Source organism: Chinchilla lanigera, unplaced genomic scaffold, assembly GCF_000276665.1.
Source record: "Chinchilla lanigera isolate Chin_1 unplaced genomic scaffold, ChiLan1.0 scaffold00023, whole genome shotgun sequence".
In the NCBI taxonomy this organism is placed as follows: Eukaryota; Metazoa; Chordata; class Mammalia; order Rodentia; family Chinchillidae; genus Chinchilla; species Chinchilla lanigera.
Window position 1 is genome coordinate 18,405,146 of NW_004955424.1, and position 24,566 is coordinate 18,429,711.

Below are 24,566 nucleotides of genomic sequence, written 5' to 3' on the forward strand. Positions count from 1 at the left end.
ACTCCCTTCTTGGTCTATTTTATGCCTTTAACCTGTTTTCTTTTTTGATTTATATTCATTTATAATTTTTGTACCTTAACTATTTTATATTTCCTCCCAAGCTTCCTGGAATCCATTTTACAATAAGGAGTTATATAAATACATAAATGCAGTCATTTCTTAGGATCCTTTTTTAGTTTTAATGTCCTATTGTTCTCATTTGGGCAATTTTGATGCTTCAGTCCACAGGATGCAGCCTCTCAAATTCAAATATAATATCAGAATGATCCTGTCCTGATAGATACTTACACAAAATACAGAGTTGCTTTTTAAATCTTTTTACTTAAATTCACATGCAGAAGAAAGCCATGCCATAGAAGTAAGAAGAATGATAATTATTTCCCGAGAGAACAATAATTTTGCAATAAATTTCAAAAACAGCACGATTTAGCAAATTAAGCTTAGAGCCAAGGATATTAAATAGAGTTAACTTTGTAGAAATAAATTCTAATAGCACAGGCTTCAAACATTACTTTAAATGTGTTCATTTTGTTAAAAAAAAAAAAAAAGCAAGTGAAGGGACCCTTAAAGCCTTCATTTGTGAAGTTGAGTTTTTTTTTTCCTTTGGTGAAGTCTGGATGAGTGAAACGTTTTTCACACCAGGCAGGATATAATGAACATACGCATACACTGTACATTCACTTTATTTTAATATTAATAGACTGCTGACTAAGCAATATTGATAGCAACATCTCCTTCAAAGGAAATGTGCACTTTCCAGCTATGCTTCTGTTCGTTGGCAGCTACACATGGAAACAGTATTTCTTTGATCCTATATTTAGAACTGATATTGTTTATGTTTAAATGGTAAAAATAACTCTTTAAAAACACAGACCATACGGTAATCATAAAGGCACATTCTCACCTTTAGAAAAGTTTATAAGAAATCTTGGGCTGCCTTCCATAGCTGTATCCTTAAGTGCTAAAGCCTCAGAGGGCTTGAATTGAATTGAACTCCTTATGAAAATACTCCCTTTCAATTTTCTCTTCTATGTGTGTGCTCTGGCCTATTGAATTGCTAACTTGACCTTTTTGTTTTAGACCAGAGTTTGCTCAAGAAAATCTTTGTTTTAGTCAGCATTTTGCAAGAGAACAGATTCAATGCAGGACACAATAATTTCCAAGAGTAGCTTACAATATTTGCCTACAGAGTCAAATACAGAAGGATGCCAAAGATCTATCCTTGTGCTAGAGACCCAAAGAATCCAGCTGAGGGCCTGGACCCTAGGGTACTATCCCACACGAGTCCACCAAAGGCCTAGAGAGTCCACAGCAAGGTCTCATGCAAATCCATATCAGGCCAGGGAATCCATGATGGAAGACCGAAGGATTTGTGCCGAGAAGTCCAAGGGCCAGTGCCAGAGACCTCTATGTTCCAGGCTGAAAGGCCAAGGCTGGAACCCAGCGAATCTGTGCAGAGAACTAGGAGAGGATGCCCAAGGACAGGCGAGGATCAAAGCTCCCAGCAGAAGTGACTGTGCCAAAGGCCAGCAGACAACGCCCAAGGCATGGACCAGAGTTCCTTCCAAGAGAACAACAGCCGTGCTTGGGAAGATCAGAGAAGTTTCTCTGAGAGAAATTAGCACGAAATCCTCCCCTCCTGTCCTCCCTTTACCCCGCTCCCCAGAGCCATGCTAACAGCCCAGCTGGGTGTTCCCATCCAAGTTGGCCATCAACGAACTACCACAATCTTAAAGCATCAGCTGAAGAAGAAGGAGAAAGAGGAGAGGTAAAAGGAGGAGAAGAGAATCAAGAAGGAGGGATGGAGAAAGGGGAGGGAGGAAATGACGAGTGAAGGAGGAGGAGGAAAAGAAAAAGAAAGGGAAGAAACGCACAAGTAGAACACATGCACGTCCATATGTCCGTTTCTGATTATCCAGCTTCACTTATCTATCAATCAATTGATCTTTCAGCTTACCTAATAAATTCTGTCTTTTTTTTCTGCTTTAATGTGGAAAACAATTCACAAACAGGCAGACTGATTTTGGCCCTTTCTTGCTGAAGTTAGATGCATTCTCCACAAAGTGCTGATGCTGATCTATTGTCAGACTGCACAACGCTCTCACATTAATATTAACCATTTCCTCTAATGTGCCTCACTTACTTTTAAAAGAAACTGTTACTTTTATGGTGGTTTCTAAGTCAAAAATGAAAAATTTTAAGATCTCTGAAGCATACGGGAAATCAACACAATCATGTCATTGGCTTTTGCAGGTACTAATGAAGTAATTTTGAGACTTGGAGAAAATGTAGTTGGGTCTAAATTGAAGTACATTCCACCCTCACAATGCATCTCATTAAAAAATTGACCAAACTCTCACCAACGTTGCTGTGTAGTGTAGGTCATTACTAGAATGTCTCTGTACTTGTGCTTATCAATAACATATATTCTATTTATACACAGAATTTTTTGTAGAAGAAAACCACCTCTGTCTAATCTAGTTAAAACTTGAAATTTACGCATTGGTAGTCAGCTAGTTTGCTGAGAAATGAAAGAAGGTAAAGTTCTTAGTATGCTGTTTTTGTTTTGTTTTGTTTTCAGATGGTATCAAAAGTGTGACTGTGTGACTTAGTAATCAGAGATGAAGTATTCATAAAAGTGTCTGGCTGAATGCTTTCTTTGATTGCTGCTGATTAATCAAATCTCTTTCGGATAACCTTGGGCTCCAAACTCAAATTCACTCCAAATTTGCTTCTACAATTCCACATGAATCAGATCTGTGATCTTGCCAAACCACCTGAAAAGAATTATTTTCCTTGCACACAAAAAATAATTGTCAGTTCTTTAAAGTTCAGACTGTAAAGATTTGAATAATTAAAACCTTTTCTACACCTTGGTAGCACTCCCAAAGGTTAAATACATTTCTGTGCTAGCATCTAGGCAATAATTATGGAAGAGGGAATGAAATTCTCCTCAGAAAAGACAGAGAAACCAAATAGTTATTTGCGCCTGCAAATCCTTTTGGGTCAAAAGAACCACCAAGATAATAAATTGTTTTGCTAAAAACAGGAAGTTTGGCAAAGATGCAAAAGTACAGCTAAACTTTGGCTAGGCAACCCAAAACATTGTGTTCTTCTTTGAAAGTATTTCCAGCAAGGAAAAAAAAGTAGAGTGCCTTGAATACATAGTTGAAGGAACAGTGGAGGCATCTGGCAACATGAACTGCTTGCCAAGCTTGTGGTTGTGCTGCGCTTGCGGAAGGAGAGATGTGCCAGTTCTCAGTGACTTATGTCATGCACAGCTGGAAAGCCATGCATAAATAGGACCTGGAGTGTTGTTGCAAAGACCTAAAAGATGGGTGCGAATGTTCCTCTCCCCTATCCTGTCTCTTCACCCAAACCATAAAAAAAATTACATAAAAGAAAAAGATTTATTTAGAGTTTAGATAGAATACTGGCCACTTTGGATTGCTCGGGGAAACCTGTTTCTAGGCAGGACACATTCTGGAAGTTGTTAGTGTCCCCCTCCTCCACTCCCCTCAAATTCTTTGTACTCACTGCTGCCAGCTTTATTAATATGACTGTGATTATATGGCATCTGCTTTGGACATAGCCAACTGGGTTGTGATTTCCACTTTGGTCCATCAGTCTGGAAAGACTTCAAAATGTGGGTCAGAAAAATAAAGAAATTAACCAGGGATGTCTGGAAAGGAGAGTATTGTGCCTCTGTCAACTGGGGCTGCAGGGAACCCTGGGATGTCTGGATTGGATGAGAAACATTGTTTTCCGGGCTTGTAGGGTGTCATCCAGCTGGCACCGGCAATGAGACTTTTTTTATTCTTGGTCTGCACTGGGCGATTTTGCTTGTAGTTTTGAACTTAGGATCCTAGGAAAGAAACTTCACACTTCAGTACACGCCCCTTATTTGAGACTGGAGGCAGTTGTTCTCCTCTTTCAGTCGCTTACTTGCATAGCAGGGGAAGGAGGCAGAGCATCCCTCACAGGTCAGCAAATAGCACCTTAGCACAAGGACCTCGGGTCCTGTTCTGGGGAGCAAGCACAGCCCCTTTCTTCCTTCTTGTGAGATGACTTTCCCCTATCATCTTGTCTATTGTTGTCTACTCTTTATTAGTTTCATCTTTGAAGCAATCTTGATTATAATGTCAAGCTAATTTCTCCTGGGGGGAACATGCAGGAGGCCACTGGCCTCCCACAGTCATGGAGTGAGGCTACAGGATGTAGCTCCCCAGCTTATCACCAAGACAGCTCTGTCTGTCCAAGCTATGGTCTCTTCTGTCAGTTAGTCCTAAAAATGGTGCCTATCTCAAAATGAAATTAAGAAAAATAAATAAATATAAGTAAAGTCTTGGCCTATAATTCTGGATTGTGTGAATCAGTATGTGATCAGCAAATATTAGTTGCTATAAGGACAGAGAATTCATGGCGTGACTCCCATCTAGAAATCAGGTTAGCAAGCTCTTAGATTTTCCAGCTTGGAGTTTTTCCTTTATAGGAATAATGGTACCTGCCCTGAGATTGTCATATTTAAAAATTACAGAAATACATGGTTTTTACGTGTTGATGACAAAATAACTGGCTGTTTATTATACAGATTTTGAGGAGAGGAAAAAATAAAAACTAAAAAACTTTAATTTACCATCTAAACATGGTCACTATTTGTATGTGGAATTAGTTCTTTCCAGTCTTTTTACTATGGCTTGGTTTTAAATTATTAAACTGGAACATTATTATATATTGTGGTTAAGCTTAATTGTAAACTCCATTGGCTTGGGAGCTGCCCAGGGGTTTAGTAAAGCACTCTGGGGTGTCTGACTGAGTTGTGGAGGCAAGACCTCAGGTACTACATAGATTTGATTCCTGGCCACTTCCTTTCTGATGCTGTTCCCTAGCTTTGCTTTCCAGCTGCTTTGAACTAAGCTCCACCACGCCCTTCCTTTGTGATGTTACTGCCTGAGAGCCAGCTGAGCATGCTCTAAATCCCCTGAAACTGTAAGTCAAATAAACTTCTTCTCCTTTAAATTGTGAGTGTCAGGTAATTTGTTCCAGTGATGACAAAGCTAGTACAGAAAGTTGGACTGAGAATGGAGCTATGGTTGTGACTAATAACCGTGTGGTTCAGAAGCCTTTGGAACTGGTTTTTGGGAGGAGTAGTCTAGAAAAGCATACAGTCCTGAAACCAGAGCCTAATGGGTGAGTCTGGTCAGAGCTCAGAGAACAGGAATGCTGATAGAAATGGAGACAGTAAAGACCAGACTCAGGAGGGCTCAGTTAGGAACAAAGATTATATTGAAAGTAGACTTGACACCATGTGTGTTACATTCTGGTAAAAAAGAGAAATATACATTGTTTTCATATTCTAAGACTTTATGGAAAGCTAACATTAAGAAGTATGGGCTAATTAATATGGCAAAGGAAATTTAAAAACAATTTAATATTCAAGCTGTGGCATGGGAACTGCTGGCTACTCTGAGTCAAATTTATAGTCAAGGCAAAAAGTAAAGCATGTGGTGGCACACAGCTGTAATTCCAACACTCAGGAGCCTGAGGCAGGAGGATCTCCAAGAGTTTGAGGCCCGTCTGGGTTACATAACCAAGTTCAAGGCATCCTGCACTACATAGCCAGACCTTGTATCAAATGTCTCAAAAAAATAAACAAACAAAAGAAGAAAAGCAGAGCAGGTAGTTTTGAAGTCTTTAATACTGATCCACAAGGAACAATATTGATCCATAAGGAACAATGTGTAAAGTTGTAACTTAAGGACATAGCATTGCTGAAGAGATTAGCATCACTAAAAAGAGACAAATATTTTGTACAAAGACAAGAATCAAATGCTTTGCGGGTGTCTTAGAAAGGAGCAAGACTCTACCCATCTCTGGATCAAGGCTGCAAAAGTGCAAACTTCTCATTTGACTAGATAGTTCTTGGGAACTCTGCACAAGAAGGGCCACCTAGAAAATTGGTTTCCTAGGTTTCATTACATTGTGCTCAACTATCCAGGCAATCAGAGGCCACTGTAGCCATGGTAGAAGGGGCCCTGGTTACTGCTTGTGCTAGCAGTAGACCTGGCATCATCCAGATGATACTGGTTTTACTGGGGAACAAAATGCAATGTTTGGGTGGTGTCTTGGTTACTTTTCTCTCATTGCTGAGACAAAATACCTGACACCCAAATTAAGGAAGGAAAGATTTATTTAGTTCACAGTTTGTGGAGGTTTCAGTCTAAACTTGGCTGCCTCCAAGGCAGAGTGGCACATGGCAGAGGGCAACAGTTCATGGAGGCGGAACAGCAAAAGCAACAAAATCAAAATGGAGAGCAGGTGGGGAGAGCAAGCCTCTTTCCCTCCCTTACATTGTATGCAAACTGTCTGCCCCAGGGTCAGGTGTAGTGCTCACACCCATAATCCCAGCATTGGACTATAGATCAATCATAAATCTAGAAGCTCGCCCCATGACTGCATGAGGATTTGGGGGGGGGGACATGCAGGCACAAACCATAACAGGTGGCTTCCACACAGATTTCAAAGGAGGACCTAAGGAACTAGGTAAAAAGCCTCCAAGAGGGCAGTGTGTGAAACTGTGCACGTGAAACCAAAGGTGTGGAGACCCAATACAATTGGAGATGCCAGGAATATGGAATGTCTGCTGCAGAAACCTGCAGGTTTGAGTCAAGTCAGTAAGAGAGAGGCCACATAGGCAGTAACCAGCAAGGTTATAAGGATGGAGACACTTCAGCCCTCTGGAATTTATATCTTACCACCATGTGCCCCAGACATGGAGCTACAGGATTTAGTGTTTGCTCTGCTGTGTTTTAGTATTGATCCTTCTCTATTCCCCCATTCCACCCTTTTGGAATGGTAATATTTACCACATGCTTTTGGATTTTGGAATTAAGTCACTTGCTTTTAGAATTTTACAGAGGTTCACTACTAAGATCTTCCCTTCAGTCTCAGAGGAGATTTGGACTCGGACTTTTAAGAAAAGCTGGAACTGTTGAATCTTTGATGAAGAGATTATTGCCTCTTTTGACTGTAGGAAATGTAGCTGAACCACGTTACGTTCAGTTATTGTCTTGTTGTTGTGCTTAAGAAGATGTGTTTGGTGTCTAGTTTGCAAGGGGTAGAATGTGACAGCTTAATTTAATTGTTAACTTCATGAGCTTCAGAGTTGCCTCAGGATTCAGAAAGCTCACTTCCGGTATGTCTGAGTGGTTCATGAAGGCATGACCTTCGGTATTATATCTTGTCCCTGGGCCCTGCCTGTCTGGTGCTGCTCCCCTGCTCCGCTTCCCCACTACCTTGCATCAAGCAGCTTTGCTCTGCTGCACCCTTCCAGCATAATAGTCTTGCCTCGGAGCCAGCAGACTGGAAGCTGAATCCTCTGAAACTGTGACCCAAATAGATCTGTCCTTTCTGTTATGAGCATCTGGTGATTTGTCCTACAACAGGAAAGCTGACTAATACATCTTCCCTGATCTTTTTACCATATGTTATTTCCTGCTTGAAAATGCTTAAAACATTATTTGAAGGGTTTTTATAACACTGGAAGGAAGAGATTTTCTTCTTTTCTTTCAACATCACAATAAACATCTTTGTCTGCATTTGTGTTTTATTTTATTTTTTGTCTTTTTGAGACAGGGTTTCGCTATGCAGTTCAGGCTGGACTTGAACTCACTTTGTAGCCCAGGCTGTTCTCGAACTCACAACAACCTTCCTGCCTCAGCCTCCTGAGTGCTGGGATTACAGATGTGTGCCACCAAGCCTGGCTCTTTTGTCTGCATTTGTATTTGTGGAGGGTAGGGTTATTTTATTTTCCTAAAACATCTTTTTAAGAGCTCTTGATAAATGAGGGTTACACTTTTAAATTATGAGGGATTTACTATGGGGTGACAAATCTCAACACATCATAAAATAGGGAACACTAAATGTGTACATTGCATGGATTGGTATGGTATTTATCTATATACCAGTATTTGTGGACTAGTATGTCTATCTATCTATTTATCTGTGTTTAGTGCATGCATCTGTTTGTATATGTATGTATCTACACTGAACAAGATAAGAAGAGAGAAGAATTCTGCTGGTCATACATTCCCACCTCACAAACCTTGAACTGGTTTTGATCTCCCTCCAGGAGAATGTGATGCTGGAACATGAAAGAGTTACCTTTAGGGTTGACTTAGTGGATTTGCATGTGTGAGGAGCACCACCTGGGGGTCCAGAGTGGCTTGTGGAGGAGAAATGCTGCCTCTGCTTTTGAGTGGACCCTGCTCCACACTTGCCCTGGAGGACTGACAGCCAGGGCTTCCTCCGCAGACAGTATCCTGCCTACACAAGGCCATTTTCACAGCTAGCTCTGGCAATAGTACAATCTGCATGGCTTCTGGGGATGACTTCAAGAATGGAGTTCCAACAAAGAAGGGAGCTTGCTCAGTAAGAAGTGATCAGAGCAAACTGGCTCATGAATACTTGTGGAATAACTCTAGGGGAAGTGGCAAGCCCCCAGACAAAATTGTTAAGGTTACTGCAGAGACTGGCCTTTCTGTTTCGGCTGAGGGGGAATTTAGCTAGTGAGAGGTGGGTTTAACTGCTAATGTAACTTTATGTGTATCCACAGCCTGGCCAAGCTGGGGGTGGCTGACTTTTGTATATACAGGGCCCTATTCAACGAGCTGTGGAAAATGGAGCAGGAACTCAGAAAAGGGGAAAATGTGATTAAAGGGGAAAAATGAAGCCATGCAAATCTAGTCTTAAGAAACCAGGGCCTGGAGCCAAGAAAGGTTCCTGAGAGTTACAGAACGTGCAGGCTGGAAGAAACAGCAGAGGTCTTCCAACCCTGCAGTTTACAGAGCCAGCTGTGTGGGCCCAGGAGTTGTCACGCAGAAGTCTGTGAGCTTATCAGGAGGCACTTGTTCTTCTGCCTAGCTGTGCCTCTCTTCTCCCGTGCTCTAAAGGGGAGGCCAATGCTTGAGTGTTATTCCCCAGGAATAGCTCTCCAGAGTGGTCATTTGACCCCTGCAGGGATCTTTCTACAGTTTGAGTCCCCGGGCTACAGCCTGCTTCACTGACACCAGGATCTCTGAGAGTAGTACTCGGCATCAGTACGGGGCAAAGCTCCCCAGAGGATTCCAGAGGACCCCATGGGAAAAGAGTGGCATGTCACTGCGCTCAGCATCATGGACCTGGTTTTCCTGGAGCATTTCCACCTTGTCACCTGCACTGCTGCTCCTTCTGTGAGGTGGTGGCTACAGTTTGTCAATCCAAAATCAGAGGCTCTACCAAGTCTTCAGTTGCAGAACCTGACAGTCTAAATAAAGATACAGACATTACATTAGAATAGCTGTATACTTAAGCACACTGTTTCTTGTCATTCTTTCTCAACACTCTGTCTCCAAGATTCTCACTCCCTCTTCATCGCTTTTGAAAACGAAAAGAAAGAGCAATGAAAATGAGCAGCCTTAATGTCCCTGGTGTTTTGAGCTTTCTGCTGGTTTGGGTTATGACTGCAGCACAGGACCCTAACTCACTTTGGATAGAGTCCTCCTCACTCTTGGGCACTGCACCAGCTTTGTCACAGCACCCATAACCTTTGACAAGGCCTCGTTGTGGCAACACAGTGTAATGCTTATGACGTCACACCCTGTGGGGTTTGGTCTCAGACAAGTGTTACAGCTGAAAGAACCCAGTCCGTGCAATGAGAACTAATTTCAAAAAATAAATCAAGTCCTCACTCTTGAAATGTTGTATGTTAGTGGAAACCTAGGGCTGACCCTTCTCAATTCTGCCTTCTTTCTTCCTCACCCATCGTTGCTGCCCACTGTGATAGCTTTGCAAAACACTCCCTCAGAGTCGAAGGGAAGAGAGCCATGAGCACACCTGTTCGATCCTTCTGCCCAGAAGTCATTCTGAGGCTGCTTCGACTAAGAACAAGTCACGGATGGCAGTCTCAGGTCACTGGTGGGAGATTGGGAGTGAGAGGGTGTGATGAGGTGCTGTTTGCTGGGAAGCAGAGAGCTGGTTTGGGCAACCTTATTTTGTTATTCACCACTGGAGATTCCCCTTCACCTTACCATCCAACATGGAAAGCTTCTTTGGCAGTGTCTCACCTCAGGCTCTCTGAATATCACTGTCTTCAACCTAGCTGATCATAAAATGCAAGTTCCATTAGGTTCCCTGATATTAGAAATAGGACAAGTGAACTGGATTAAATGTTTCCTCGGAGTTTTCCCAAAAATGAGGAGAGTTCTCTTTTCCTTTTGATTCATTTATTGTCCCGCTTTTTTCCTTTATTGTAACACTTGAGGTCAAAGCAAAAGGAGTCCAGAGAAAGATCCACTGTCACAATGTAATTTGATGGACAGAAAGTTCCAGCCTCCTCTGCAAATGCTGAAGGTATCCTGCAGTATGATGTGGGCCAGGCTTGCAAGAATGTTTGAAGCACTCTTTGAAGTAACTCAGGGTAGAAGCCACTGCAAAAACAGGCAGCAGGTACTTTAGATAAAGAAGAAGGGCTTGTTGCAGCTTCTTAAAAACCCACTGGATTGCTGGGCAGGAAAGTATGCATGAAAATATACCCCAAGCATATCAGTCATGTGAGTATGAAAAAGAGGGCACCGAGCTGCTCGTGCCTTTTTCATACACCATGTATGAACATCAGTTTCAGGCTTCTGGGATTTGCTCTTACTCTGCACCACTGACAGTACCCTCAGCATCATAGTAGGCACCTGAGAATTTGCAAAGTTACTCAGGGAGGCCCAAAGACACAGGCCGTAGGAATGGAAGGAAGCAGGGAATTTTAAACCACATAGATTTGTTCTCTACTAGACAAATCATTCAGTTAAATGGGAAAAAAAATGGATTTTAGAACCAGAATGACCTGGGCTCACACATAATTCATTCACCACCTAAACTCAAAACCCTAAATTCTTGCATTTGTCCCTGATGCATATTAATTATTAATCATTTCCCCTACTTTATCCAGTCATTGGAGGAGCAAATGAGTCAATGTTTGCAGTGTTCAGGAATGGTGCCTGACTCACAGTAAATGCCCAATGAACTTCACAATTCTGTCCTTCCTCAGACGCACAGATGCACACCCCTGGAATAATTTTCAAGGAGTTTTTTCAAAGGATCCATTGCTTTTGTTTTGAAACAACAATCACTAACAGGCATACATAATGAATGCACAGAGTCAACTTCTTTCTAAACTATTGTTCAACACTTAATCTGTAAATAAATAATGACTGTGAGTGGTCTTCACTGGGAGAACATGAAAGCAAAATAACTCTGCTGCCCTCACCGAGAATGCAGAGAAACTGGGAAAACAAGACCCAAGTAGTCCACATTCAAAGACGAAGAATAAAGACATTAGAGTCTTATCACTGTCAAGGTTAAATATTATGGCTTTCAAATATGCTATTAGTCTCCAAAAGACCTCTGGTTCCCACTCTCTTCTTGTGTGGAGTTTCTTTTTCTCTGGTTGCCTCACTGCTGTTGGTAATACCATTGCCACTGCAAGAATTGCTGACTCAGCTGTTATTTCTCAGCCTTACAAGGCTGAGGTTGAGGATTCCAACTGCCTGGCACCAGCAGCTCTCTGCTGGGAACTGCTCTCCACACTCCCACCCCAATCTGCTCCAGGTAGATGTTACATGCAGCCCCTGTTTCAATCCACTTTACTCTTAGACAGTAATGTTAATGATCACCAGCTTGATGGATGTAGCACTCACCCCCATAATCCCAGCATTGGACCATGGATCAATCATAAACTCTAGAATCCCACCCCATGACTGTATGAAGCTTTGAGGGGACATCTAGACACTAACCATAACAGTGCTATTTTACATAATAATTGCAATTTGGGGTGTTTAATGTGGGTTAATTTACTGCCTGGGGTGGAGTCAGTTTTACCCTTCCACTTGGCCTCCTTCTCAACTTTATGTGTCCCAGGATGTGGTGTAACAATTTTCCATTGAGACCTACATTTGAGAGCCCTGCTTTTCCTTATTCTGGGATCCCTTCTCTTTTTCCCAAAGCCTTGCTACAGTATTTAAACCCCTATATTAGTTTAAGGGGTTACTCTTAATCCTGACATGAAAGAAACCCTACCACCAGCCTCAAATTATTCAGTACTTTTTCCCCCAAGTAACATGGAATCTTTACACAGGTAAAGGGCCAGCACAGCCTGCTTGGCCCCTCAGAGGTCTAAGAATGGAAGTAAAGATCAGATATGTTTGAGAGCCTCACTAAATCTAAGAACTAAAGCTATGCTTTCATGAAGAAAATGCAAACAAGTACTCTTGGAGTTCTAAGAAAGAGCTTTTGAATTCTGTAAGGTGAGCATCAATTTCTAGCAGTCTAGGGCCTGGCTATGACAACTGTGGCCTCACAGGAGTTGCTCTTGGCTGGACTTTCCTGGCATAATGTAGAGGTACATGGAAGTGTTCATTCTGACTAAAGAAATACTACACATGGAGTCTAGTTCACCTCTCTGTATAGATCTCAAATGGGCAAGAACAGAGGGGAAGGGAAGATTTTGGTGATTTTGGGGGAGTTAGAGATGTCCAATGGAAAGTAGGCAAAGAGTTCTCTGGAAAATCAAAATGAACAAAAATGGGAAAGGAAAAAGAATGTAGAGGAGTTAATAGAGAGAAAAGAGAAATATAAAAACAGTGGCTGCTATTGTGAAGGGTGTGGTTTCCCTAATTTCTCTCTCAGTGAGTTTGTTGTTTGTGTACAGGAATGCTGTTTATTTTTGAGTATTGACTTTGTATTCAGCTATGCTACTGAATTTGTTTATTAACTCTAGGAGTCTTTTGGTGGGGTTTTGGGGGTCTTCTATGTAGAGTATCATGTCAGTTGTGAATAATGATAGTTTAACTTCTTTCTTTCCTATCCTTATTGTTTTTATTTCTCTCTCTTGTCTAATTGCTCTGGCTAGTGTTTCCAGAACCATATTAGAAATTTTATACCATTGTTTTTTTCTTTTCTTTAAAAAAATAATAAATTCAGATGGCAAGAATATAAAAAAAAAAGAACAGTGGCTAAGGAAGATAATGAAGGGTGGAGAGAAAACCACAGAAAAAATCCTTGCTCAGGTCTCTTACATTAAAAATCTTCAATCAACTGTGAAGCACAGTGAACATTCTAAAATCATCTTGTCTCAAGTGTTTTATTTTTTGGTACTTAAAAGTAGATTCTAACGGAGCTAGAGCATAAGAGTGGTTATGGGGGCAGAACCATGCTATAAGTAATATCACTGCCATCCTGTCTAGAGCCTGGCTCTCCAAATATTCCAACTTATATCTGATAGAAATAAAAATTTGCCTGATTCTTCACTCTGATCTTCTCCCTGACCCCCACTGAAATGCCTTCTATAGGTTTTTGCCATATTATAAGACTGATTCACTTAAAGTAATTGGTTTAAAATATATCATTGATCTTAGTAAGTCTTTTAAAGTCTATGACATTTCTTGACCCAAAAAGGTCAACTTTTGTTCCTAAAGAAGAAATGCTTATCTCTAAAGGTTTGACTGATTTTATTCAAATAGCAACACAATTCCTTCTTGTACTTTATAAGACATCTTTGTCTTTAGTTCTATAAGGTCTCCAAACTCCTTAGACCCTTAGGACATATGAGAGCATCATTCTCCATTTCCCATGGTGGCCTCATATTCACTAGGCACTCTATGACAAGGAGGGTGGCACGAACTTCTGGTGATGGGGCACCTGCTGCTTTGGAGCCTTGTACTAAAACCTGCATCTTCTGTGCTTTTCTGGGCAAGAGAGAAAAATGTGAATAGGAGGTTACCTTGGGAGTCAGCCCAGTGTCTGGCTTCTTGATTAATTTTAAACCTAGTGTATAAATATGGAGTGTAAAAGCTAAGTAATTGTTGGACCACTTGTTAAACAATTAATAAAGCAAGGACAATGACATTTAAGCCATGAATTTGATATTCAGGGTTTAATTCCTTTCAGTGTTCCTGGGTCTTCACCTGCATGCACTCCATGATCGCTCTGTCTGCCCTGTATTCATCTCTGCCCACAACCAAGGCCACCATCAGCTAGCCAATGACTCTTCCTGGACTTTTCTACTCTGATGCTCTTATAAAAGCCCAAACTCTATCTTCTACCATGATTGGTCCCATTGTGGTCCTGATTTACTTCTTACCACGTATCCAAAGTTCCTCCTGCGTGGAAGTAGTACATCAACACTTCTTAAAGTCCGTGTGATTTTGAACATGTCGTTGAACCCTCTTGGAACTTCACTGTATGCTGTCCTTGTTTTCTTCTGGGGAATGGGGTGGTTGGGAAGAACTGATGACATCATGTATGAAAGGGCTTCATAAGTTATAAAATGCTGCATTGACATGTCAGTGTCAGGCCTGCTTCTAACCTGTACGATATCTGAGGCAAGAGAATAAATGGAGACCACATACCATATGTCTTCATCTCTGAAAGTTACTAAGCTTTGCTAAGTAAAAACGTCAGTCTTCCTCCATTGACAAACACATGCACATAAATGATTAGTTTAAATTTAGAATGTTGGTCACTGTGGAATCTTATGCTGAACTGTGATTCCACCCCCACCAGTTCTTCCCTTCTCTTTCTATTTGACATAGCAGAAATGACCAAGACATATGTTGGGTATTTTAGTTTACGGTTCACACTCTATCTGCACCCTTCCCCAGGAGGCTGCTTCTTGGGTACACCCATGGCCTAAGGTGTGCAAGGACCCAGAACAGGGAAGTAGGGATAAGAAGCCAAGTTTTTTAAATCATTAAATATGAATTTTACTTCAGTGATTTTATTTTTGTATATTTCTGGAATTTCAAACAACAAGTTCATTTTCTCTGATCCTTTTCTTCTTTTCACAGTTTTGGTTTCTGCTGTAAACAAGCTACAGTTGAAACACAATTGAAGCCTGTTATAGTTTCAATGCAAAGTACTACTCAGTGATGAGCAGTTAATAATGCTATTGCTTCAGTTATTATATTTGGTTAATAGCCTGTCCTGAGAATACATACAGGGTTTTTCATATATAATTTTAAATTTACCTAGAGACTGCTTATTCCCTTATCAGATATTAAGTGGCTTGCTCTCTATGGTGTAGCGGTTTAAAATCCAAAATGTACAGGAAGACATAAGTGTAAGGGAAGTATTGATCTGACTCAATTGAACATTTGCCTGCTCTAGAGGGACATATCACCACATTAGTAAGACCTGGAAGATTGTTTCTTAACTGGAGTTTGCAACTTTGAAAATGAAAGATCATTTTTAATTGCTCCTTTTAGAAGTTTTACCTTGGCAATATCAGTCCCTTGCTTTCTTACATCATATTATGCTTTAGATCTAAAATGTTCTCCCAAACTCTCATGTGTTCAGAGGTGGGCTTTGGAAGGTGATTGGATCGTATGAGTTCTCACCTTGTCAGCAGATTGGCCCATTGATGGGATCATAAACTGATGGAATTATTGGAATGTGAAAAGGAAGTAACAGACCATGAGGTTGTGACCTTGGAGACCATATCTGGTTCCTGTCCTTCCTCTCAGGCTCTCTCTACTTCCTGGCTAGCAAGAAGTAATCACTTTGCTCCACTATGCCCTCCTGCTCTCCTTTTCTGCCCCAACCCCACAGTAATGGCACCAACAGACCAAGGACTAACACCTCTCAAACATGACTCAGAATCAATTTTTCGTCTTTTAAGATGTTATTTTTCAGGAATTTGGTCATGGTGATAAATGTTAAATGCACGTGGTTTGGGGATACTTTCTAGAAAAGTAAGTCTGACTCAGAGCAGTACAGGCTAGGGCATGGCTTCCTGGGTTACTTATGGGGGTCCTCGGGCAAATCGGTACTCATGCATCACAGTGGGTGTTATTGGTCAGCTTCCCCATTTTGAGAACAAAATACCTGGCACCCACACGTTGAAGGAAGAGACATTTATTTTGGCTCATGTCTTTAGAGGCCTTCAGTCCATGGTCAGCTGGCTCCAGGGCAGAAACATCATGGCAGACAGGCATGGAGGAGCAAAGCTGCTAATTTCACGGCAGCCAGGAAGCAGAGCACAAGGTTAGGGAACCAGCTGGAGATATATACTCCAAAGGCACAGCCCTAGTGACCCACTTCCTCCAACTTGGCCCCATCTCCTAATAACACATTTGACTGTGAATATCAGTGGATTAGTCCACCAATGAGTATGGTGTCACCACGACCCACTCACCTCTCCAAGAGCCTATTAATCCAATCAAGTTGACAGTGAAGATTACGTGCTCAATGAGGGAGCACAGGGAATTGCTGGATATAAGGACAAATGTTAAGGAGACATACCTGCCTGGGAAAGCCTATGGGACAACCACTGAGTCTCCAGCTGATGGCTTCAAAGGGAAGAGCTTGTGGTACCTCTCATCAAATATTGTAGGGACTCTAAGGGAGTCAGAAGAGGCTGGTAGAAAACTGGAAATGGTTTCAAGAGTAATTTCCCAGGCTTGCTACCAACTGATTGGTACTAAAAATTATACTAATAGAGCTTCAACTATCAAATGTAAGGCTTTAATCTCTGTTTGTTAATTCCACTTATCTGAGTTTTGTGGTTGGAAGTTTGGGAAACAAGGTGGATTTTTTTGATGCTACTGCTTTATCACAGTTATTTGTCACCAAGGACCTCTCCTGACACCAGTAAAATAGCTAATGTTTTAGGAATACAGACTGGTGAAACCACTGTGGAAATCAGTTTGGAGATTCCTCAGAAAACTAGGTCTAGAGGTCCCATTCAACCCAGCTATTCCCCTTCTGGGTATTTGCCCAGAAGATCTAAAAACATCATATCACAGCGATATATGTGCACCTATGTTTATAGCAGCACAATTTGTAATTGCTAAATTATGGAAGCAGCCCAAATGTCCATCCACCAAGGACTGGATAAGAAAATTGTGGTACTTTTATATAATGGAATATTACTCAGCTGTAAAGAAAGATAAACTGGAGGCTTTATAGGGAAATGGTCACAATACAGACCATACTCATGAGTGAAATAAATCAGACCTGCATGTGCAAGCACCACATTGTTTCACTAGTGTAAAACCTGAAAGAGTTAATTTAAACTAGGAGGTATGGGGCTGGGGATTTAGCTCAGCGGCAAAAGCGCCTACCTGGCAAGCACAAGGTCGTGAGTTCGGTTCCCGGTACCGGAGAAAAACAAAAACAAAAAAACAAACAAACAATAATTTAAACTAGGAGGTATGATAGACATTGTGAAATGATAGGAAAGTGCCCAAGGGTAAAGGGCAACTGGGAGGTGGGAAAGAGAAGGGAAAAAGGAAAAATCTTGCATGTATGTATATACAGGATAGTTAACATAGTTGTTCTACTGTCTTCTATTTCTTTGCTGAAAGAAACTATCAATGAGTCCTTGATTGATCAATATTGCATGTCTCTATCTGTTTTCATGAGAAACCATTTTGAAGATATCAATATGTAATACAACAAGCATTGTTAATTTCCTACCACTTTGTTTGTAACTCTGTATTGTCTGTACTGTTCTTTTGCTATTTTGTAAAAGGTTGTCTGTCTGTTAATGTTTTCCTCCTTTTATTTTTAAAATTAAAAAAAAGAATGATTTACTATTTTGGTTCTATGCTAAGTACCCTATAAGAATCTTCTCCCTTAATCTTTATAATGTCCCCATGAGATACTATTATGTATCATATCTATTTCATGGAGAAACTTGAGGCACAAATTGAGAGCTACGGAGGTGGTAAAATCAGGTTTCAAATGTAGAGAGTGGAAACCGACACAAATCCATCATCTTGATCCCTGTTAACATTTCAGTTATGGAACTAATAGTGAGGCCTTTGGACTTCTACAGTGTTAGAAATATATATCTGTGCTGATATCCCTAGATTTTATAGGACCAGGAGAACCAGCTAACATCAGTTTTACACTTGTTAATATGGAGAAAGAAAAGGGTGGAATTCTGGTTGATTTCTAAAAGACAACATAACAGAGTTGTTGAGTCTTGGTTTGAGGTCTGAGGGAACAAAACAGTCACCCAAACAATCCACAATGCAAAGATTGCAGGAAAAGGAAGTGATTGACCATCTGCATTAAGAATTCAGACCCCCAGCCCAGGCCTGGCTAACATCAGTGACTGAGGCATAGTGAGCTGCAGAGATGTTTGTCCTTTACCAAGCTCATGGCTGTTGGTTGCATCAGGGCCTGTAAGAGCTCCAGGGGCAGGCTGGTCTCTGGGATAGATCTGCCAGCTCTCTGCCCCGCTCCCCAGCCCAATCTTGAGCCCCCAACTGGGGTTTGGATTGAATGTCCAAGGATCCGCCGCTGTATTGCCCTAAAGTTTCCAGTGCTACAAACCTGATCTCTCCCCAAGGCTTACCTTGATGTTGATTCCAAGTCTAGTGTACAGGGCTAATGATGATGTAAGAGACAAATGTTTGAAAATTGGAAGTGGGCCCTTTTCAAAAGTCTGAGTCGGAGCTGATGGCCAGACTTTGCTACAGAGGTCTGACAGTTTAGAATATGATGTGGAGAAAAGTCCCAAAGTGTGTTCTACGGTTTACCCCTGCACAATTGGATACATGTGCTGCTGCAGTGAAGGAGCACGGGCGTCCTTTTAAGAATCAGTGCCTCAGGTTCTCCTAATGCAAACGTAAAAAGGAAAGATAATAACCTTAGGTGCTTTGGAAAATCATAGAGAAACAGTGGTAACCGAAAAGTTTTGCCAACTCCTATTATGCATGAAATGGTGCAAAACTGAATTTCAAAGAATTAAACTTTAATTCACTTACGTCATGTGAAAAAGTAATGGTATCACACTCAAAATACAGAACTGGTTTTTACAGTGCCCTTTTAAAATATGTGATGATTACGGTGACAGTTATTAAAGTGACTTTTTATGTACTTCGTCATGTTCACTGAATCTTTGCCTTGACTTTACTCCAGCCCAGTGATGCACAGATCTTGGCTTTCACAGACTAGTAAAATTAATATAAACAGTAAATGTAATGAGCATAGTAATAAGTGGAGACTGACATAAGGTTTGGGACTCTAAAACTTTTACAATCACAAATCTAGCCACTAAATACATGGCTTTTATTTTAAAATGTCAAATGGTACAGATGAAGCAAAAGTCTCTGATGATAACATCTAACCTCACTGTCTTCCACAGAAGACATAGTCAGCTTGCAGAGCTTCTTTCATTCACTATACATTCACCATACATTCACATAGATGCGGAGGTCCATATAGAATTGCTCGTACTGGATGGTGGTTTATATACAAGGTATCACATAGTATTTTAGCTGTACTTGGCTTCTTTCTTCCATTTTTCCTAAATCTTTGCCACTTTTCTATATCAATGCAGCTCTTTTTCATTCTTTTTAAACCGTTATGCTTAATTCTGTAGTGCAAGCCTGCCATGGTTTATTGAATATTACTCATTTCCTTGAATGGGCTTCTTTTTCGCATGTGTGTGGGTATCCTAAGGAAACATTCTCACATATGCACAGAGATATGTAGACAGCTTGCCATTTCATCCAAGTAAGACTTTAATGAAAAGCAAGTTTATATTTAGGCTTCCCACTATTTTCTAAAGTGAAAATATAAGAGGACAATTATGTATTTCCGGAGGGTCATAATTACAGAGAAATACCCCCAAAAATGTCTACTTTAAGAAAGGATAGGTAAAAACTTTAACCATATTCTCACTGAAGACCAGTGAAAATTTCATCAAAGCTGAGCCCTGGTGCAAGACTCTGATTTGGAGAATCACGGGTAAGTCCAACCTCAAAAATAAATAAGCTTCATTACAATGGTGTTCATGTATCAAAGACACTGTAGCACCATAAACGTATATCAAGTAAGGCTTTGAAAGGAAATGACAGGAGACTGGTAGCCTTGGATTCCAGGTCTGTGTGGCTCATTCCTTGCTCCTGACCTGCTTGATGCTCCAACTCACACTGTTATGCTTGTATTTAGATGTCCCCTCCAAGCCTTGTGTGCTTATAGGTGGGGCTTTACAGAGGTGGCTGGGTCTAGGGTGTGTGACTATAGATGAAAGGTGCGTGATTACTGGACTAGTCCGCTGATCAGTTTAGCATAGTTCTGAGTGTGGATAATGGCAAGGCCCACCCTGGTGCAGGTGGTACTAACAAATTGGTTTGTAGCCTGGATGGGAGAAAAGGAAAGGAAGACTCACTGTTTGGCTGCCTCCTGCCTAGGCTGCCATGAACTCTTTCTCCTCTTGCCATGGAGCCAGCCAACTATGGACTGAAACCTCTACAAATTGTGAGCTAAAGTAAATCTTTCCTCCTTTATTTTGTGTGTGTCTTGTATTTTGTCACTGCAACAAGAAAAGTAACTAAGACATACACCCTCCTATCTTCTATAGAAATACCAAAATGAGTGTGTTAGGTGTGAGCAGGTCTGCACACCCTGCCCAGGAAGGTTGGCTCACTTTGTACTCTGGTTCTCTGTTCTTCTCAAGAGCTGTTAGTCTTTAGTGTGTGTCCGTTCCTTAAACTGCAGTTGGTATTCCTTGGAATATGCCAGAATTGTGAGGTGGCATACAAGTAAACATTCTTTAATTTAATAATTATGTTGTATATTAGTTTAACATATATTACAGAAAAATGTACATATTGCAAGAAACTTGGGTTGCTTGAAAGAGAAATATTTTTGAATCTGATCTACATGTGCTGATGGAAAAACCACTGAGATTAAAGTCAACATTCTGTGTGATTTCGAATCATTGTTTGCTCGCCTGTAAAATGGTCTTAGCAATACCGACTTCATGTGAATGTCATGAAGATGACATAAAGTAGAAGACAGGAGGAGTGAGTGGAAGTCACTTTCTTCTCTTCCCCCTGTTATGAGTGGGGCTTGAAATACCCCCCAAGGCCACAGGTTAAAGGTGTGGTCACCAGCCTGCCATGCTTTTGGAAGTGGTGGAACTTTACAGCAGTGGGACATCATGAAAGGAAGTCAGGACACTGGGGCATGGCCTTGAAGGAGATAGGGGGCTCTGGTTCCCTTTTTGCTCTTTGCTTTCTAGCCACTGTGATGTGAGCAGGTCTGCCATGATGTTCCACTTTACCACAGGCACAAAAAACAACTGAGTCAAGCAACCATGGACCAGAACCTGTGAGTTAACGGTGGTGGAACTCTAACATACTCCTCAGTGCTCTTCACCCCAGGTCCTGTTCCAGAGTCTCTGGCAGAGTTTGGAAACTCGGTTCATTAAAGTCTTGCTAAGGTGTTAACTGTCAACAACAATATTGATATTCCGATTGCACAATTTCTGAACACCAGTGGAACTTCTCACAAATGAATGAATCTTTTGGTGAGGGGATTTGGGGCCCATAGAGGTTATTCTTGTGGAAGGTGATGCTCCTCAAGACAGAAAAAGAATACCATATGGATTAGTCATCAAGTCTGAAGCATGCTGTGGAGTCTGTGCTCGCTCTATTCCAGTGAACAACTGTCACCTCCTCTGGGCCGAGGTACTTGTTTTTTGGCAGACAAATCCAAAACAGAAGTCTATTAAGGTCTGAAAAGAAATTTAGTTTGTTGGGAAAGCAGGAGAAAACCAACTTGTAGCTACTCACCCTGGAAAGATCTAGGGGAAGGGAGCTCTCAGTGCAGGTATGACACTGGGTTTTATTTTCTAGTAAAGGGTGTGAGCAAGGAAACATTACTTGCAAGAATCTCCCACAAGTGACCGGAGGTCCTTTGTTACAATGTAAGGTACACTGATTTGCACCCAGAATGAGAGTGTAATGTATTGTCTGGAAACCCCTAGAGATAATTTTTCATCTTGTCTGACAACCTAAGGCACATAGGCAATTGGTGGGAAGGGAGAGAGGAAGCAGCTAGGTCTAAGTTCTACTGTTAACTATTTATATGGTCAAACTATTAAAGCTAAATACGTGTAGAGTTCTCAGAGCTGGGCACTGATAGAACAGGGAGTCCTAGAGGAGATTAAAGTCATCAGGAAGGAAAACTTCACCACCCTGGAAAATATTTTGTCACTGCTACTGATTTTCCAGGATGACTCAGGAGAATAGTGATAAGGCAGAGCTATTTAGGTCAATTCTTAAACTGGTATCAGAGGTGACACGGGGCCTGGGTGATGGGAAGTAAGCAGGGTATGGCTTGATCTGAGGACTAGCATCAGCGCTGTGGCCCTGACAAGATGAGGCATAGAGATACCAGAGAGCCCACTCCCACACAATGGTCTTTTTGTCAGGCTGCACCAGTCTCCTGAGAACTGCACTTAGATTACTAACAGGAGAGACTGGTTTACTTCCTTGCTTGTTTATTTGTTTATTTGTTTGTTTGTTTTGAAAGAAAACTTCAGAGGAAGGTTAGTGAGGGGTCAGGGGAGTCTGAGAGGGTGCTCAGGCAAGCACAGGGAGATGTCCCAAGCATGGGCCCATCTCATTCGATGAGTTTTATGGGCAAAAAAAAGCCTTTAAACTTTATTTTAAAACTGAAGTTAGAGGCAAATGTTCCCACCTTTTCACTGTTCGTCAGCAAGGTCCAAATTGCCAAGTGCTATAAGGACAATTGTGTCAACAGCACAAGGTTTTGCATCTACCAAACGGTAATCAGCAAAAAAAAAAAAAGCCTTACATTTGTGAGAACTAACACTTCACAGTGTGTTTTCACAGCTATGCTTTAGTGGATCCTTCTGGCAAACTTGCTCAGGAAGCAGCAAAGCATTGGCATTTCAAAGACGGGAAAGGAGGCTGAGAAGGAAGGAGGACCTTACACAGCACCATAAAGCCAGTGAGTGCTAGAGTGAAGATTCGTACCTGGGCTTTACACCACACTCAGGTCTCCATCCCTAGACTACATTGCTTCCCCGAGAGTAGCTGCTGGGCTGCTCACTGGCAAAGAGCTAGGACCATTCTGTGAGATCAAGGGGTGAGAATATGAGATTGTGCTCATCAGGACACAGCAGCCATTTTCTTTCCTTCCTCCCATCTACCTTTCTTTCTTTCTTTCTTTCTTTCTTTCTTTCTTTCTTTCTTTCTTTCTTTCTTTCTTTCCTTCTTTTGTTCTTTCTTCTCTCTTTCTTTCTTTCTTTCCCTTCCTCCACTTTGTCCCTTGGATTATGTTCGCAGTCTCCAGCTGGAAACAAGCACAAGGGACACACCTTAAGCCCCACAGCAGAAACCAAGTCCAGTAACTCCAGTGTGAGACATCTGAGTTCTAAGTCTCGTGCTCGTTAAGACATCAGGTTTCAGGTGGGCTTCAAAATCCCAGTACAACATACCAGAACTTTGGGGACACAATGAAAGCACTCTGGAGAGTTAAATTTATAGCTCTGAATACCCATATCAGAAAAACGGAGTCCAAATTAGTCCAATAATACATCTCAAGGTCCTAAACAACAAGAGCAGTGCAAATTCAAAGATAACACAAGGAATAAAATTATAAAGATCAGAGTATAAATCAATGAAGTTGAGACTAAAAAAGTAAGGCAAAGAATTGGTGAGTTGCAAAGCTCATTCTTTGAAATAATAAACAAAGTAGACAAGTCCTTAGTGAATCTTACCATAAAAGACCCATATCTCTCACCATATACTAAACTAAAATCAAAATTATCAAAGGCCTAAATTTGTTAAAACAGAAACAGTGAATCCACTGGAACATAAAATAGGTAATTCTTGACGGTGTAGGTGTGGGTGTAAGCCAAGACTTTATGAACAGAACAGCAATGGCACAAAAAAATACTATCAAGAATCAACAAAATGGGTCATATCAAGTTAAAAAGCTTCTGCTCAGCAAAGGAAACAAAAGAATGAAGAGACAACTAACAGAATGGGAAAACATTTTTGCCAGTTATTCTTTGGACAGAGGACTAGTATCTAGAACATATAAAGAACTCAAAAAACAGACCTCCCAAAATAAAATCACTAATAAAAAAAGAGCAACTAAAATAGATATACTCTTCTCAGAAGAAGATCAAGTGGCCAGTAAATGTGCAAAAAAAAAAAAAATGGTCAGCATTACTGGCCATTAGAAAAATGCAAATTAAAATAACACTGAGATTCCATCTTGTTCCAGAAAGAATAATATTATCCAGAAATCAAATAACAACAAATGTTGGCACAGCTGTGGGGAAAAGAACACTTCTACACTATTACTGAGAATGGAAGCTAGTATAATCACTATGGAATTAGTATACAGAATCCACAGAAAACTAAAACCATAAATTCTATTTGATCCAGCTATTTCTCTTCTAGGTATCTTCCTGAAAGAGTAAAACACACAAGATTATGGTGATACAGACATATTCATGTTTATAGCAGCACAATTCATAATAGTTAAATCTTGTAATCAGCCTACGTGTCCATGAACAGATAAATAGCTAAAGAAAAGGTGTATGTATACACAATAGAATGCTACTCTGCCATAAAGAAAGATTAACTTGAGCTATTTATAGGGAAATTGATGCACCTTGAATAGAGGATATGAAAGGGAACAAAGGAAGGTGTATATATATATATATATATGTATATATATATATACATATATATATACATATA